Source organism: Podarcis bocagei, assembly GCF_964188305.1.
Source record: "Podarcis bocagei genome assembly, chromosome: Z".
In the NCBI taxonomy this organism is placed as follows: domain Eukaryota; kingdom Metazoa; phylum Chordata; class Lepidosauria; order Squamata; family Lacertidae; genus Podarcis; species Podarcis bocagei.
The window spans coordinates 35,055,218-35,072,893 of record NC_138140.1 but is presented as its reverse complement, the minus strand read 5'-3'; the positions used below and the strand labels follow the sequence as shown (position 1 = coordinate 35,072,893).

The 17,676-nt window shown below is 49.3% G+C and overlaps 1 protein-coding gene across 12 annotated transcripts in view; it reads right to left on the bottom strand.

The window, feature by feature from the left end:
• BCORL1 (BCL6 corepressor like 1) overlaps positions 1 to 16,821 on the bottom strand; it is a 45,253-nt gene extending 28,432 nt beyond the window's left edge. For 4 of the 12 annotated variants that reach the window (XM_081179377.1, XM_081179388.1, XM_081179384.1 and 1 more), the window contains exon 1: positions 575 to 770. The gene's annotated coding sequence lies outside the window, so the exon portion shown is untranslated. The other 8 variants (XM_081179386.1, XM_081179380.1, XM_081179385.1 and 5 more) reach the window with 8 other exon arrangements.
• Positions 16,822 to 17,676: the final 855 nt, after the last annotated feature.

Genomic DNA, 17,676 nt, shown 5'->3' with positions numbered 1-17,676 from the left:
TCAAAAAATTAAGCCCAGAATTTAGACGGGGTGGTGCAGCTCAGGCTCCCCACGCCGAAGGCTCACCGTACGCTCGGGATGCGCAGAGACTCGCGCAGACCACCGTATCCGCCACCGAATTCGCCAGAGCGAAAAGGGTGTCGACCCCCTCTGCCCGCCCCGTCGATGGAAGCAGAGGAGAAATGGAAAGAGAGAGTGGGGAAGAGGAGGGTGGCGGTGGTCGAAGTAGTGGGGGGTAAACCCAAGCACCCCTTCCTGAGAACAGAAAGTGAAATAATCTGCCTGCTAGCCTGAAGCGACGATCGCTTCCTCCCTCGCCGTCGGGGCCGGAGCAGAAGCGGCCCTGCTGTCACCATCCTGTCCTGGACGGGACCTTACCGCGAAGGGAGGACGGGAGGGGGGGTCAGGAAGGGAGAGAAAAGGGCCGCGGTCCAAGGCCCGCTCCCCGTTTCCATGGAAACCTCACTCACACGCCGCCCCCCCTTCCCTCCCCGATGGCGACGGAGGCGGCGGGGTGGGGGGAGAGGAGAAGCGGGCCCGGGAAAGGGAACCGCCGGGGACCGTCCACACGCACCTGCTCCCAAGGCGGGCTCCCGCCGGGGTACAAGGGGCATTCGATCCCGAGGGAATCCAGCCAAGCGGAGCCGGAGGAGCACAAGGGCCGGCCAGCGCGTCTCCACCGATCAGCAGCGCAGCGCAAGGAACAGCGGCGGTGGCGGCACTGGCAGCGGCAGCCCGAGTGTGAGGACGAGAGCGAGCCGCCGCCGACTGCTGCTTGCTGCGGGGCCTGCCGGGAAGTGTAGTACGGTCGTCCGGCCGCCCCCACGCCCACCCCGAGCCGGGCCCTGCCCTGCGGACTACGCCTCCCAGGCTGCACCGCGGCGAGCCCTGCCCGTGCGGGAGGGGCGGTTTGCTCCGAGCCAGCCGAGTCCGGAGAGGGAAAGAAGGGGGAGGTGGAGTGTCGGGGGGGGGGGTTGAGAGGGGGAGGGGCCTCGCGCCCTGCCCGGGGAGGGGGAGAGGCTGGGCGAGGGCGGGGGGCGAGGGCGGGGACCGTCCTCCACCCGAGGGGAGGGAGAGATAAGAAGGGGCGAAGGGGAGGAGGCGGCAGCAGCTGCTGCTGCGCCTAGGCTCTTGCTCGCCTCCCCTCTTTCCACCCCCCCCCGGGGTTACCCATTCACACGCAGAAAACCAAGTCCTCGGGTGGTACTGGGCACCCATCCCAAAAATATGCACTGTTAGCTGTCCACACCGATGAGGTCACGGGACTGGAAAGAGAAAAGAGGAGGGGTCGGGGTACATCAAACATTGCGGTGGGGGGGGGAGTTAGGTGTTTTCTGGGGAGAGATCTACAATTTTGGGTAATCAAGCGGGGGCCTGAAAAGATAAAGGGGGCGCAAGGAACCCGCGTGGCGTTAAGGGAGGGGGAAGTGGAAGCCCCGAGTGCGCACGGAGCCCAAGAGGGTCAAGCGGCGGAACAGCCGAGGGCTTCGCGGTGCCTAGATTGGCGAGCGCGCCTCTCTGCGCAGCGGGGAAAGAGAGGCGAAGACCGGAGCGGTGCTGTCCGGTGGCTGCACCGACGGAGACAGCCCGCAAGCGACTCGGGAGGGCTGCAGCACGCGGATGGGAAGAAGCAGGGTGCCCGTGCCGGGGGTACCTGGATCAGCCCGAGCTGATACTGCGCGCGTTCCAGGCTCCGCACCTGCGCTGGGTGGGCGCCCCCTCGGGGTCGCAGCGCAGCGCGGCGTCCGAGTCTCTCTGTCTCCCGCTCGCTCCCTGGGCGGCGCAAGCCGTGATCAGCACCGGCGCGCCCCGGGGAGCGGCTGGCCTGCCTACCTCCTTCCGTCGCCTGCTCGGCTCCTCTCGGGGATGCGGCCGGAGGGAGGCGCCCCAGCTCGGCCGGAGGATCGGTTGCTGGCTTTGACCCCCAGCCGGCCGGCAGCGTCCGTCGCCTGCCTGCTTGGCGGCCACGCTCTCCTTCACCGCCCGTCTGTCCGGGCTCGCAGCGCCTGCCCTAGAAGTTGCTCGAGCTTCGAAGGCCGCGATCGCCGGCCAGGCCCGCGCGAGTCCCACCTCGCGTCGGCAGCACAAGCAGAAAGCCCACGCCGCGCCGCCCTGCTCAGTCCGGCCCCCCTGTGGGCCGTCTCGGCGACGATCGAGCCCGGCTTCCCTTCCCCTGGGCCCGTCGTCTTCGCCACTGCCCAAGGCCCTCCCCCTCTGCTCGGCCGGGACCCTCCTCTCGCACCCCAGTGCCTTCCCACCCGCGCCGTCTTGCCCCCTACCCTAGCCCAGCGCCCTCCCTTACCAGGATCGCAGCCCATCTAGGGCGAGTGGCGTTGATCCCGTTTCCCCTCTAGTTTCTCCCCCACCTTTTTTTCTGGCAGCCCCGCACGTCTTTACACCCGCGTGTGCACACACACCTCTCCTTGCCAGTGTGCCGTCCGAGCGACTCGATCTCTTTGCCACACCTCCGCTTTCCCGAGCTTTAAACCGACTCCCCTCTGTATGGACCCAGCGCCTTACATCGTCTGCCCTAGCCGTTCTTCCTGCTTTTTGTATTCCGCCTCAGGGCTAGGAGTTCTTTTTACCACAACCTGGTTGGCCGGCACAGGGAAGCCCACCCCCCACCGCTGCCACCAAGCAGCAACTATGCAATCTGGGGCTATTAAAACTGCGCGACAGGGAAGTAAGCTAGTGGGGACTTACTCTCGAGTAAGCTTCCTGAACAGCCCCCAATAATTCTTTAAGCGGGAATTCTTCTAAAGGATCCTAAAATCAGGAGGAATGTATTGTATTGCATTGCATTTTGCAGCTTTGAGGTATGCTTTGCATTTTGCAAAAAACTTTTTACAGAGATGGATGGAACTGTGATCAGGCAAAACCCACCCAACAAACCCCCATCAACAACTCTTACTACTCCTGAAGACAAATAAGTGCCTTGAAGAGGATTGACTTCCCATCAGGATAGCTCCCTCTCCCCATTTATTATTTCTGCTCCTACCTCCCCCCCCCCCCCGTTTCTTGCTTTTACTCAAACTTCTCTAGGAAGGCCCATTTAAGATTCCTGACCAGGTGCTCAGAGCATAAAGCCATAAGAGACAATTCCACTACACTACCTTAAACTGTATGTGCCCCAATCTAGAAAGCATTGTGGACTGGGGGCTAAAATTAAATTTCCATTACCTCCTGTGCTCAGGGGAAGTTTACTTCTTGTATGACTTCCCTGGTTTATGTGCACAACGTGTTGTTCTTCGAGCAGTACAATATCTCTGTGCTTCTGCCTCATCTTCCTTACTAAATACCTGCTGTTTTATGTTTCTGCCAGTGGCCAAAATCACACAGGATGTGAAAGTTAGAACAAGACAGGTCCATGAAGATGACCTCCTGGGTGTTACTATTGGACAAAGTTGCTCAGATACAACGCCTCGAACTCTTCCACCAGTGTACCTGTGAATTCAAAAGTGGTATGTTTCAGAAGTGAGGGGAAGAAATTTAACAAATATACAGCTAAGCCTGTAATTCAGCAACCAAAGCAAAACCAAGCTCCAGCTGAAGTTTCTTGCATAGTAAGAAGACATCCAGGTGATTTTGTGTAAGATGTAGACCAGAATAGGATGGACCTGCTTAGAAACTGGGGAGAGGAACAATTTACCCCCAAGGAACATATTGCCCTTTAAGTGCTCAGTGGTGGATTTCCCTAACATGGATAACAGGCCTAATAAAATAACTCCTTTCTTTCTAAATGTAATGGGCATAGCTGAAGTATACCTGTTCTGCTGATCTACATCACTTTAAATACTGGTTTTACAGCTGGTAAAGCATAGTGGTTTGGGCTTAGTTCAACCCAAACCATGATTTGCACTAACTATGGAGTAGCACTCACAGACTCTCAGCGTTTCCAAAGCAAAGAATGCTCACTGTGCCTCCCCAAAAAAGTTTCTCTAAGGTTCCTGCAGTTCAGAACATGCTTGCTGTTCCCCTGGCATAAAGCAGCGAAATAACAGTCACATACATTTCCCGCAAATTGAAAGCAAGGTAAGACTTAATGGTACCCCAGCCAGTATAGGGGCCAAGGAGAACCCTCTGCAGGGCAAGATCAGGGGGTCAGGGCAAGATGAGATCAGCACCAGAGAAGGAGAAGATGTGGGTCATGTGAGCATTTTCTGTAGGTGAATGTTAGCAGAGACCAGATGGGTCTGGGAAAGGAGACCATGCTGTTACACCTGTTACTCGACTACAGCCCTCAGCATCCTTGGCTGTTTGGTCATGATGGCTGAGGATGATGGGAGTTAGAGTCCCAACATCTTCAAAGGTCCCACCACCACCTTTTTTAGTCGGACCTTGCTGGGGGAAATCACACCCCGGCTGGAGAGCAGCTTTGAGATGGTTCTTGTATGTACACGTACATGGCTTGATTTTTCCACTGGATGGCTTAACATCAAATGATAGCATGCATGTTTGAATGGGTGAAAAGAGCTCTTATAACACCAACAGAACATTGGCATCATCTCATATTACCTCAAACACAATATTTTTGGTGGAAAGTGACTGTAGGGGCACAGCCTTCACTAGGGATGCTATGTTAGGTCCTGGAGATGTCAGGGATTCAACTTACGACCTTCTGCATTCAAAGCTGGTACTCTGCCGCTGAGCTAGGTTTCCTCTTGAAAGTTCTATTGGTGTTCTGCCTACCATTCACACATGCAAATTGCACGTCTTGTGGTGCAGTAATCAAGTGAAGAAGCATGCAAGTATGAATCAGCCCTTCATCTATGGGAGTTGACCAGGCAGGCAGGCACATGTATTTGCAAACACCAGATAACTGATAAATCCTTAGGCAGCTGAACTGATGGCTTGAATGAGAACAATACAAGAGCGGTGAGATCCTGATAGAGACTGGAGGGAAAGAGTAGAAGGAGAAAGAACAAAACTTCTCCTATGCTGTTACAGTGGTGACAAAGAAAGGCCATGCAAAATTTTGCTAACTGGATGTCTTCCAGACATCATAGACTGCAACTCCTATCAACAGCAGCCAGCGCAGCTGAGATTTTGTAGCACAAAACGTCTGAAGAACGCCAGGTTTGTGAAGGCTGCAGTACAGACTTCAGTGATTTAAGTAGAGGCAGTGTTAGAAACTCACGATATATAAGCCAGGTGCAAAATGGCTCCTAAAACCAAGGTTAAAGGTAAAGGTACCCCTGCCCGTACGGGCCAGTCGTGTCCGACTCTAGGGTTGTGCGCTCATCTCACTTAAGAGGCTGGGAGCCAGCGCTGTCCGAAGACACTTCCGGGTCACGTGGCCAGCATGACGAAGCTGCTCTGGCAAGCCAGCACCAGCGCAGCGCACGGAAACGCCGTTTACCTTCCCGCTATAAAGCGGTACCTATTTATCTACTTGCACTTAGGGGTGCTTTCGAACTGCTAGGTGGGCAGGAGCTGGGACCGAAAGACGGGAGCTCACCCCGCCACGGGGATTCGAACCGCTGACCATACGATCGGCAAGTCCTAGGCACTGAGGTTTTACCCACAGCGCCACCTACCAAGGTTACAGGTCACCAAAATGGAATGTCTAGTTGCTATTTGGAGCAAGTCTTACTTTTCAAATGGCTATGATTCTCAGTTAAACATCTAGCTAGTTCAGAGGAAAACCTTGAGCTAGGTTAAGAATTTTGAGAACTTAAAGAAGAAAAGCCACTTTATCCAGGGACAGTCCACATATATACTGGCCTGTTCTGACCTCTTTTTCTTAATGGTGACATGGATCATTCATAACGTTGGAATATTATTCACAACTGGGAGCAGGGAAGTGGGGTGGGGTATGTGAAGACAAGTGACAACCATTAACTATAATGTTGTCGACTGCTCCAGCTCTGGATGCACAGAAAAAGCATTTTGGTTCCTGAAATTGACCTTAGTTTTCCAGAGGGGAAGGGCAGTAGTAATTAATGTATTGTGCCCATACTCCCTGGAGCGAGTAGTAGTGTGGTGCTGCTTTGACTCTGGGATGGTTTATTCTGAAATAACAGCAGGGTAACAGAGAAATCCAAAATGCAGAAACTCACCAGAGGGGTACGTACACCAGTAATCCACCAGTGCTAAATGGGTGGCATGCAAACCTCTTCTGATACGTCAGATCATAGGTCTGGATGACAGCCTTAGCAGAATTGTTCAGCCAAGGTTAGCCTGAACTACACAGAAATTCAAGGGTGCCTTTGAGCACGCACAAAGTACTTCCCTGCGGCACTGTGTATCATTAAGACGTAAAAAACCCTAAGTTTAGGAGAATGAACTTGCTGACTGAAGCCGGGATTTCAAGCTTTGATATGATGCTCAGTAGCAGATCATCTGCCTTGCATGTAAAAGGTCCCAAGTTCAATCCACGGCATCTCTACGTAGGGTTGGGAAAGACTCCTGCCTGAATTTCTTGAGAGCAATTGTCAGTCAGTGTAGACAATACTGAGTTACACGGACCAATGTTCTGACTCCATCTAAGGCAGTTTCCTGTGTTCCACTCAACATGAACAACCATCTGAACATATGGGTCCAAACCCAAGAAAGTAGGCTCTCTGCTGAAGAGAAGAAAAGGAGAAGGCTTCATTTACTACGTCCAAATTATAATCAGTCTTGCTAGAAGAGGTGTGCTCAGATTGTTTCTCCTTTGATGGGTACGAGAGTTTTGGAATATTTATTGCCAGAAATGTCACAATCTTGGACTACAGATTGATCCCAAAGCAATGCTTCCTCATCAATTTGAACCTAATGTCCCAGGATTCCTGCATAAAGACCTTCTTAGACTATGTGTATGCCATGGCAAAGTTGTGTACAGCATGTAGCTGGAAGTCTCCAACACAACCCTCTCAACAGTTAATTGTTGTTATTAATCAACAGTTGTTGATTAATAAGATTTGGGACATTAGGTTTAGGAACAAATTTAATTCAGCTTAACATAGGAAGCAAGGAATCCCCATTTTTAATAATAATGCAGTGTGGCTTTCAGTTTTATTTACTATATGGAAAGCCTTCAAGCTTCTGATCAACTGCCAATCAAGTGCGGATGACTATATGATGTCTATATCATCAAATATAACATATGTATCAAATATCCATTCTGAAGGAAATCAGCCCTGAGTGCTCACTGGAAGGACAGATTGTGAAGCTGAGGCTCCAATACTTTGGCCACCTCATGAGAAGAGAAGGCTCCCTGGAAAAGACCCTGATGTTGCAAAAGATGGAGGGCACAAGGAGAAGGGGACAACAGAGGACGAGATGGTTGGACAGTGTTCTTGAAGCCAGCAGCATGAGTTTGACCAAACTGTGAGAGGCAGTGGAAGACAGGAGTGCCTGGCGTGCTCTGGTCCAGGGGGTCACGAAGAGTCGGACACGACTAAACGACTAAACAACAACAAATCAAATAATTAGGAAGGTTCTCCTTAGGCTACTTTACTAATTTTCCTTTCTTTCTTTTTTTAAGTAATTGTCCCACAAGCATGACATATATTAAGGATTGTAATCAGTGGGTTTCTTTATTCCTTTAGTCATCTTGTTGTGTTTCCATGTGCCTTGCATTCTGTTGCCTGCATTTCTAACTTTTATTTGAGGAAGAGGAAGAGGAGAAGAGGATGACAAGGCACCTCTTGAGATGGGGAGGGGAGAGAATACATTGCTAGACTGCACAGGATGTTCAGTTACGGTTCTTCTGTCTCAAATCTCCCCCCTGCATGCACACCCACACCCAGAGTTTTCTGCAATGCCCAGAAAACTGGGTTGGGGGAGTGTGCGTGTTTGGAAGGCCAGAGGCCAGTTGTATGCTGGGGGAGGGGAGGAGTAGTCCGCTGTGCAAACTGACAGCGTGCCCCAGAGGACTCTGGCGAATTTCTTCTGCTTTCATGCCTGCCTTCCCGCCCCCCGCCCCCCAGCCATCGCTTAAGGGAGACCTACTGAGGGCCTCCAAAGTTCTAGCAAGGTTTTTTTTACTGTTTTCCCCACTCAACAGGGAAAAATGAGAATGGTACATTAAGGAACAGGCCCTATAATGCTTCCATTCTTTCCCAAAGCCCAACATTTAAGCCGTTTGAATTTTAAAGCAAAGCCAAAACTGCTCGTGTATCTTTGCCCGATATCTTTTCAAGCTATTGGTGATGTTTTAATCAGCTGAATTAACTGCAGCGGCCTTGGGTTTTGTTCTGAGATGGATAGGAACTTTTCCAGAGAATGTGCTTTCATTAGGGAAGATGAAAAGGGGTTCGTGCAACAAGAATTTAAGGGAGGAGAATACTTCTCAGGCAAGTGGATTTCAGTAGATCTGGACAAGCAATTCTGACTTTTAAGTCTTGAGGCAAGTTAAGTTATGTTGCAGAGGTAAACATATGGAGACCACCAGGCTGGGGAAAGTTAGTTTAAAGCGTTCTGCTAGGAATGGGTTTAAAATCTCAACTTTGTCAGGAAGCTCCCTAGGTAATATTGGCCTTGTTTCTGTCTGTCTTTTGCTATCTCTCTCTCTATCTCTCTCTCTCTCTCTGAATAACCTACCTCACAGGGTTGTTATGAATATAAAGAAGTGGGGAGGAAACCATGTACACTGCCCCAAATCCCTCAGAAGAAGAATGGAATATAAGTGTCATAAACATATGCATATTATTCAAACCTAGTAACATCAGTGCTATTTTTCTAGAAAAAGAGGTGTTGGAACTCACCATGAATGCCTCCCTAATTCTCTTAGAACAGCAATGATGCTCACCTGAGATGTGCCAGAACTGAGTTCCAGTGAGTTCCGGCTGGGGAAATAAGCCCTGAGTGACACAATGCAAAAATTAACCTCTGAAAACTGGATAAATTATCAAACACCATTTCATTACTAGCACATCTCTTTCCTGTCTTTCCATTCTTAATAGAACTCCCCAGGTGGTGAAAAACCATCTTCAAAGACATAAACAGTCCAATAAAGCAGCACAAGACTGAACCACTAATAGCACACATTTTAAAATAGTTTGCAATATCATATTGACAGAAGTCAGAACAAAAACAAAAACCATTTCCAATTTCTTCGATGAGCTCCCTGATCAAATGCCTTTCAGTGCAGGAGTGTGCTACCACCACTGTCAGTGGCTGTGTGCTTCTGAATGCCAGTTGCTGCAAACTGCAGGAGGGGAAAGCAGTGCTGTGTTCAGGTCCTGATTGCATGTCTCCTGCAGACATTTGGCTGGCCACTGAGAGAAGAGGATGCTGGACTAGATAAGGCTTTTGACCTGAACCAGTGGGGCTCTTTTTATGTTCTTATGGTCAACTTGTCTCCTAAAGGAGCTGTTTAAGTGGGGTGCTTCTTGGCAGTGCCCTTACTGAAAAGCTTTTATATATCCAGTGATGGTTTTTGAAATCCAAAATCTGCACAATTTGGTGGTCTGGTGTTGCTTCCTTCCAGTCAGCATCCAATGTGGGGAAGAATTCTGTCCATCTCTGGCTGGATGCAACTGAAGCATTTAATCTGCTCTAATGATGCAGAATGACCTGCAAAGAAGATCCCCATTGCCAGGGCCGGAGTCAACCTGATCTTTTAGCAAAGATTCTCTCTCCCCGCCCCAATTAAGTTTCCCACTATCTCCCTCTCCCTCCCAGCTTACCTGGTAGTAGCGGCAGCACCACTTCCAGAGTATCATTCCAGGGCATTATGGGAAATTTAAAATGAAGGGGCTCATGGATGCAGCTACCCGATAAACACAGACTAGGGCACATGGCAGTACTGCTGGGCCCTGCTTAAGTAACAGGATACCAGCTGCTTGTACCAGACTTCTCCACTACATCTATCCCAGCCTTTCTCAACCTGTGAGTCCCCAGATGTTGTTGGACTACAATTCCCATCACCCCTAGCTAGCAAGGCCAGAGCTCAGGGATGATGGGATTTGTAGTCCAACAACATCTGGGGACTCACAGGTTGAGAACCGCTGTAAAGGTAAAGGGACCCCTGACCATTAGGTCTAGTCGTGGCCGACTCTGGGGTTGCGACGCTCATCTCACTTTATTGGCCGAGGGAGCAGGCATACAGCTTCCGGGTCATGTGGCCAGAGCAGCGCACGGAAACGCCGTTTACCTTCCCACCGGAGCGGTACCTATTTATCTCCTTGCACTTTGACGTGCTTTTGAACTGCTAGGTTGGCAGGAACAGGGACTGAACAACGGGAGCTCACCCCGTTGCGGGGATTCGAACAGCTGACCTTCTGATCAATAAGTTCTAGGCTCTGTGGTTTAACCCACAGCGCCATCCACGTCCCTTTTTGAGAACTGCTGATCTATCCATAATAGTTACTGTGTCTGTCATGCCTCCTGAAGTGGGATCCTCTTGATGGCACATCATTCTTTCTTCCTACACAATTCAAAAGTGAATCTTTTGCACCCCAGACCAAAAGCCCCAGTTTTCATCACTCCTTCTCCATTTGCTCAGTTTCCAAATATCTTCGTTTTTATTGCATTTCAATCAGTTCATTATACTGATGTTTGAATCATTCACACTGATTGGCAGCAGCTCAGCAAGGCTCCAGGGAAGGGTTTCTCCCAGACCTACCTGGAGATGCCAGAAATCGAATCTGGGACCTTCTGTATGCAAAGCAGACTGAGGAGGGACGTGATATGCTGTGATTACTAAGACCCAGCATGGGTTTCTCAAAAATAAGTCATGCAAGATGAATCTCTCTCTATCTCTCTTTTTGATGGAATTACAAGCTTGGTGGATAAGAAGAATGCTGTGGACATAGTGTATCTTGACTTTAGTAAGGCTTTTGACAAAGTCCCCTATGATATTCTTGTGATGAAGCTGGGTTGAACAAGGTACCTGTTAGGTGGATTTGTAGCTGGTTGACTGACCAAACCCAAATAGTATTCATTAATGGTTCCTTGTCATTCTGGAAAAAAGTGGTAAGTGGCGTGCCACGGGGTTCTGTCTTGGGCCCACTGTTGTTCAACATATTTATAAACAACTTGGATAAAGGAATTGAGGGGCAGTGGCGTAGCGTGGGGGGTGCAGGGGGGGCCGGCCGCACCGGGCGCAACATCTGGGGGTTAGGATTAGGGGGCGCAAATCCACGGGTTAGGGGGCGCAAATCCACGGGTTAGGGGGCGCAAATCCATGGGTTAGGGGGCGCAAATTACTTGCCTTGCCCCGGGTGCTGACAACCCACGCTACGCCACTGTTGAGGGGATGCTCATCAAATTTGCAGACGACCCCAAACTGGGAGGGTTAGCTAATGCCACAGAAGACAGTATTAGAATTCAAAATGACCTTAACAGACTGGAGAACTGGGCCCAAGCTAACAAAATGAATTTAAACAGGGGCAAATGTAAGATTCTGCACTTAGGCAGGAAAAACCAGATGCACAAATATAAGATGGGGTACACCTGGTTTACTAGCAGTACATGTGAAAAGGATCTTGGGGTCTTAGTGCACCACAAGCTTAACATGAGTCAACATTGTGCTGCAGCACCAAAAATAGCTAATGCTATTCTAGGCTGCATCAACAGAAGTACAAAATCAAGGGAAGTAATAGTAGCACTCTATTCTGCCTTAGTCAGACCGCATCTGGAATACCGTGTCCAATTGTGGTCACCACAATTTAAGAAGGATGTTGACAAGCTGGAATGTGTGCAGAGGAGGGCAACCAAGGATCTGGAACCCAAGCCTTATGAGGAACGGTTGAAGGAGCTGTGTATCTTTAACTTGGAAAAGAGGAGGCTGAGAGGAGATATGACAGCCATCTTCAAATATCTCAAGGGTTGTCACATGGAAGAGGGAACAAGCTTGTTTTCTCCTGCTCTGGAGAGTAGGACTGGAACCAATGGCTTCAAGTTACAAGAAAGGCGATTCCAACTCAACATCAAGAAGAACTTTCTGACAGTAGGAGCTGTTTGACAGTGGAATGGTCTCCCTCAGGATGTGGTGGACTCTCCTTCATTGGAGGTTTTTAAAGCAGAGGTTGGATGGCCATCTGCCACAGATGCTTTAGCTGAGATTGCTGTATTGCAGGGGGTTGGACTAGATGACCCTTGGGGTCCCTTCCAACTCTGCAATTCTATGGTTCTACGATTCAACTACTCAAAGGGCTGTCACACAGAAGAAGAGAAGGGCTTGTTCTCCACTGCCCCGGGCTATGGACACACTATAGCTTTAAAGCACATTGAAAGCACATTCTTTCCCTCAAAGATTTATGGGCAACTGTAGTTTCCCCCTCAGGGAACTACAATCCCCAGCAACACTTAACAAATGATAGTGCCCATAATTCTTTGGGGAAATCCATGTGCTTTAAATGTATGGTGTGCATGCAGTGACACCTTAGAGATTCAGGCTGTGTATACACTATACCTTTAAAGCACATTCAAAACACATTCTCTTTCTCAAAGACTTTTGGGCACTATCATTTGTTAAGTGTTGTTGGGGATTCCTCATAAAATTCCAGGCACTTTTGTTTGTTAAGGATTGCTGGGGATTGTAACTTGGTGAGGGGTAAACTACAATTCCCCGCAATCCTTATCAAACTAAAGTGCCCAGAATTCTTTGAGGAAATTATTTTGCTCTGAAGGAATATTGTGTACACAGCCCCATTGCAGAAAGTCAGGGCCAGCTCTGTGATTCTAAGGCTACATCGTCAGCACACCTTTAAAACACTGTTATACCACTGTAACAATCATGGCTTCTCTCCCCTCAAAGAATCCCAAGAGCTGTCATTTGTTAGGGATGCTGAGAGCCATTAGGACAGTGATGGCCAAACTTTGCCCTCCAAGTCTGGACTACAACTCCCACCCTCCCTAGCTAACAGGACCAGTGGTCAGGGATGATGGGAATTGTAGTTCCAAAACATCTGGAGGGCTGAGTTTGGCCATCACTTCATTAGGAGATCCCTCTCCCCCTCAAAGAACTAAAATTCACTCTTCCCAAGGAACTCTGAGAACTGTAGCTCTGTGAGGGAAATCGTAGGGAAATTGTAGCTCTGTGAGGGAAATCAGAGGCCCCTTAAACAAGTCTTGGCACTCTTAACAAATTACAGTCCCCAGAGTGATTTAGAGAAAGCCATGATGGTTGAAATGGCATCACAGTGCTTTAAAGGTGTGGTGCAGATGTGACCAAAATGACAACAGCAACATGAATGCAACGCTGACCGGGAACATCACTGGTGCCAGCTTTTCAACGGGCTGTTTCTACTATGTGTTGATCCCCTCACTCCTGCCCCTTGAGGTTTGGCAGTCAGCTGTGACACATGCCCCTCAATCTAGCCCCAAGTATACTTCCAGTTTCAACTGTTTGCTTCAGTTATCATGTTGGGAAAGAGCTTAAGATAAGGGAGATATTGATTTGCAGGGAAATGGGCTGTGCCTCAGCGGCAGAGCGTCTGCTTTGAATGCAAAAGGTCCTGAGTTCAAACCCCAGCATGGGTTGGGAGAGATTCCTGTTTGAAACTCTGGAGAAGACTTATTGATATAGATAGATGGACCAGTTCCTATTTTCCCAGTCCATACTGACTTGAGAATTACAGCAAGACCAGGGTCTCAGTTGCTGAGTTCCAGGAACCACATGTGAGAAGAAGGGCCAGTGTCAGCTCCCAGCATCACTGGGTGGCTCTGAGCAGCACCACATAGCTGACTTTAGCTCCCATTTCCCTCACTCAACCCATGCCAACAATGTAGCATCCTGCAGCAAATCAAAATGGCGGCTAAAATCAACTGTCTGGCTGTGTTCTGAGTAAAGTTTCCTGCAGGCACAACCAAGTAATCTCACCAGGGCCTAGTGACAGAAGTTCCCCACTTTACTCAGGGCCACCTCAGAACTGAGGCAGTCCATGGTGAGCAGCAAAGAGAAACTTCTGGACCTCTCTCAGGTCTATGTTGTTTCTAAGGTACTCCTCTTTGTCCCCTCTGAGGAAACAGTGCAATTGGCAGGGACAACATAGCATGGCCTTTTCAGCTGTGGCACTGAAACAGGAAAGTACCTTGCCGAGGGTTCTGTTTCTGCCCACTTTTGAACAAGCTCCCAAAGTGATGTTATTCTGGCAGGGTTTTATTTTCATTTGTTTTAACTACAGCTTATATATAGCAAGGGACGCGGGTGGCGCTGTGGGTTAAACCACAGAGCCTAGGACTTGCCGATCAGAAGGTCAGCGGTTCAAATCCCTGCCACGGGGTGAGCTCCCGTTGCTCGGTCCCTGCTCCTGCCAACCTAGCAGTTCGAAAGCACGTCAAAGTGCAAGTAGATAAACAGGTATCGCTCCGGCGGGAAGGTAAACGGCGTTTCCGTGCGCTGCTCTGGTTCTCCAGAAGCGGCTTAGTCATGCTGGCCACATGACCCGGAAGCTGTCTGTGGACAAACGCTGGCTCCCTCGGCCAATAAAGCGAGATGAGCGCCGCAACCTCAGAGTCGGTCACGACTGGACCTAATGGTCAGGGGTCCTATATATAGCAATGTGCTTTATGTACTGGATCAGACCAAAGGCCCATCCTATCCAGAATGAGGACTAAAGGAAGCCTGCAAGCAGGAAGTGAACCGCACAAGCGCTCTTGTGCCCGCTCTCCTGCAACAGCTATTCCTCAGTGTATGACTGTTCCCTACAGCGGAGGCAGAATATAGCCTTATCCTCCATGAATTTGTGTAAACACCTTAAAGCCACATTAGTGGCAATTACCACATCCTTTGGCAGCAAATTCCATTGTGTTTCACTATGCACTTTATGAAGAAGTCTATTACTTAGTGTGTCCTGAATCTTCCAACGTTCCTCTTCCCTGGATGGTCCCAAGTTCTAACAATATGAGAGAGGGAGAAAAGTCTCTACTGTACCCACTTTCTTCACCCCATACATATTCTTCAACTCCGTCATGTCCCCTGTAACCTGCCTTTTTCCCTGAACTAAAAAGCCCAAAATATTGTAAGCTTTACTTCACGTGGGATTGCTGCAGCCCTGTGACCGTTTTACTTGCTCTTTACTGAACCTTTCTCTTCAATTTCTACAACTGAGGTGCAGCAACCAGAACTCAACACCGTATGTGCAGCTGCACCATAGATTTGTATAACGGTGTTATGTTATTGGCAGTTTTATTTTCCCTCCCTCCCCTAGCGTCTCTTACGATGCTGTTATCGCTGCATATTGAATACAACAATTGGGTTTTCACTCGCTTCATCTCTCTCTCACACACACACACTCAAATTCTGCAAGCCACCTTGAGCATACTTGTCATAGAAATATATAACATAAATGTTAAAATAAATTAAGTGACAGAACAACCCCATGCATGTCTACTCAGAACCCCACTGAGTTCCATGCGAACTTGCTCTCAGGTAAGTGGGCACAGGTAAGTACGACAGTGTGATGCAGTTGTCATAATGTCAGACTAGGACCAGGGAGACCAGGGTTAAAATCCCAACTCATCTACTTATTTATGCATTTGTCGAACTTATATTCCAGCACTTCCTCCAAGGAGCTCAAGGCGGTTAATGGTTAATGGTTCTCCTCCTCCTCAGTTAATCCCCCAAACAACCCTGTGAGGTACCTTAAACTGAGATGCAGTGACTGACCCAAGGTCACCCAGTGAGCTTCATGATCATGTGGGATCTCTCTTTCAACCTAATCTACCTCGCAAGATTCTTGTGAGGATAAACGGAAGGGGGGCACAAGTGAATTAAGTGTGCCAGCTTGAGCTTCTTGTAGAAAAGGTGGCATTAAAAAATGCAAATATATATATATATATATATATATATATATATATATATGCATTTTTAATGCCATATATATATATATATATATATATATATATATGCACTCTTTCCTGAGAGCAAATCCTATTAAATTCAGTGGGGATAACCTCCGGGTAGGCATACACGAGATTGCACTGTACATACGTAAGATTGCACACCCCATCGAAAACCCAGCCTGTATTCACATGTATTCCAGTGCTCCCTTTCCTCGCCCCACATTTTATTCTTATGCGTCTTATTCTGACCAATAACAAGAAACTTTTCTGCAAAGTTGCACGATCTTCCACATTAGAAGAAACACACACACACATACATGCATGCATGCAAACATACACACACACACACACACACAGCCGAGTGCGGTGCGTGCAAGCTAAGCGGCGGAATGTGTTACTTCCCGGGTCGTGTGCAAGGATTACCTCATGCGGCACAATGGCAGACAAACACGTGTTCCCACCTTCGCCCTCCAGCGGCTTCGGAACGCGTCCGTGGGGCACGATCGCCTCGGCGCCACCGCATCCTCCGCGAAAAAGGCTGGTCGCGTGAAGAGGGAAGAGGGCGGAGTTTGTGGCAGAATGTACGCAAGCAACCACCGTGCGATTGGCTTTCGGAGAAAGGATTGTGGGAGTTTAGGGGAAGATGGCCAGGGAGGGGTCTGCGGGGCCGAAGCAACGTGTGAAAGGGAGGGATGGCGAGGAGGAAGCGGGGAGTGAACCGATCGGGACTTCAACACGCCCGCACGCGCAAAAGGGAGGCTCGGAATGTGGAGATCGGTTCTGGCTGCTTCTCTCAAAGTGCGGCAAGCTTTCGGATTCGCAACGAGCCTCTCTCTCTTTCCTTACGCGGGTCGCTCAAGCCCCTAAATTATCAAAAGTTCTTGAACGGCCGGGTTAGGCTCTGTTTGTGTCGATCGCTTCTTGGGGAGGCAAAGAGAACAAAAGGATGGTGATTGAATTGGGAGTACCTAGCCAGGGGCTAGTTCTCAGATTGCACGAATCTGAAAATTTGAGGGGTTTGGTGGGAGGAGTAGAAGAATACGAATCGCGCTCCGATGAACCCTAAAATTCACAGCAGGGCGGTGCTTGTATTAGGACCCAGCCAAAATGTCGAGGTTTCGAGCTGTCCAGAGTTCTTCGTCGAGTAGGATGTCTACACGAAGGGAGCAAAGAGAGAATTGTTTCATTTTTAAGGGATTCAGACAAACATACCCGAGCCGGCATTCGATTTGGGAGTCACGGGTACCTTCTTTGCTCAGCGCAGAGTTAAAGGGAAAGTGGGTGGCCTCTGCCTTATTTGTTAATTATCATTTAATTAATATGTTTTTACCTTGCCTTTCAAAACCCCAATGGTCCCCAGCACAACTTGCAATAGACAGCAATAATGCACACACAGAGAGAGTTATATACACAAGCCTCAAACCCACCCAACCCAGCGGTCTTTAGTCCCCTGACTGATAAATGGGACCAGCAGTGCTTCCGTTCTGCAATCCTGGAGCAACTGTCAGTTGGAGCTGAGTGCTATTTGGGAAGGGCAGGGAGGGGGGCGGTGCGGGGGGAGGGACGCAAACTTCTTGCAACTTCTGCTTCTTAGGAGTCCAGGGTGGTCTCCCCCTTGCCCGTGGTGACTGGTTCCAGCCACAGCCAGCGACAGGCAGAGCTACTCCATTCCGCTTGTAAGCAAGAAGATAGGTGGTGGACTGGCTGAGAGCAGACCAAGGTTGCCCTAGGGCAAGCAGACCCTTCCCTGCCAGGGGACCCTTGTTTCCTTCCTGGGAAGCCGAGTGTGCAGCAACATTTACCTGGAGAAGTTCCCTAACGGAATAGAACTGTGTTTCTCAGGGGTCGTGCAAGAACAGGAGATGCTCTCAGAGCAGAATATAAAGTTGCCTTTTATTTGCCAGTGAACTGAGATAGGCATAGCTGGCAACTTCTTCCTTCTTCTTCCTGGCAAGGGCC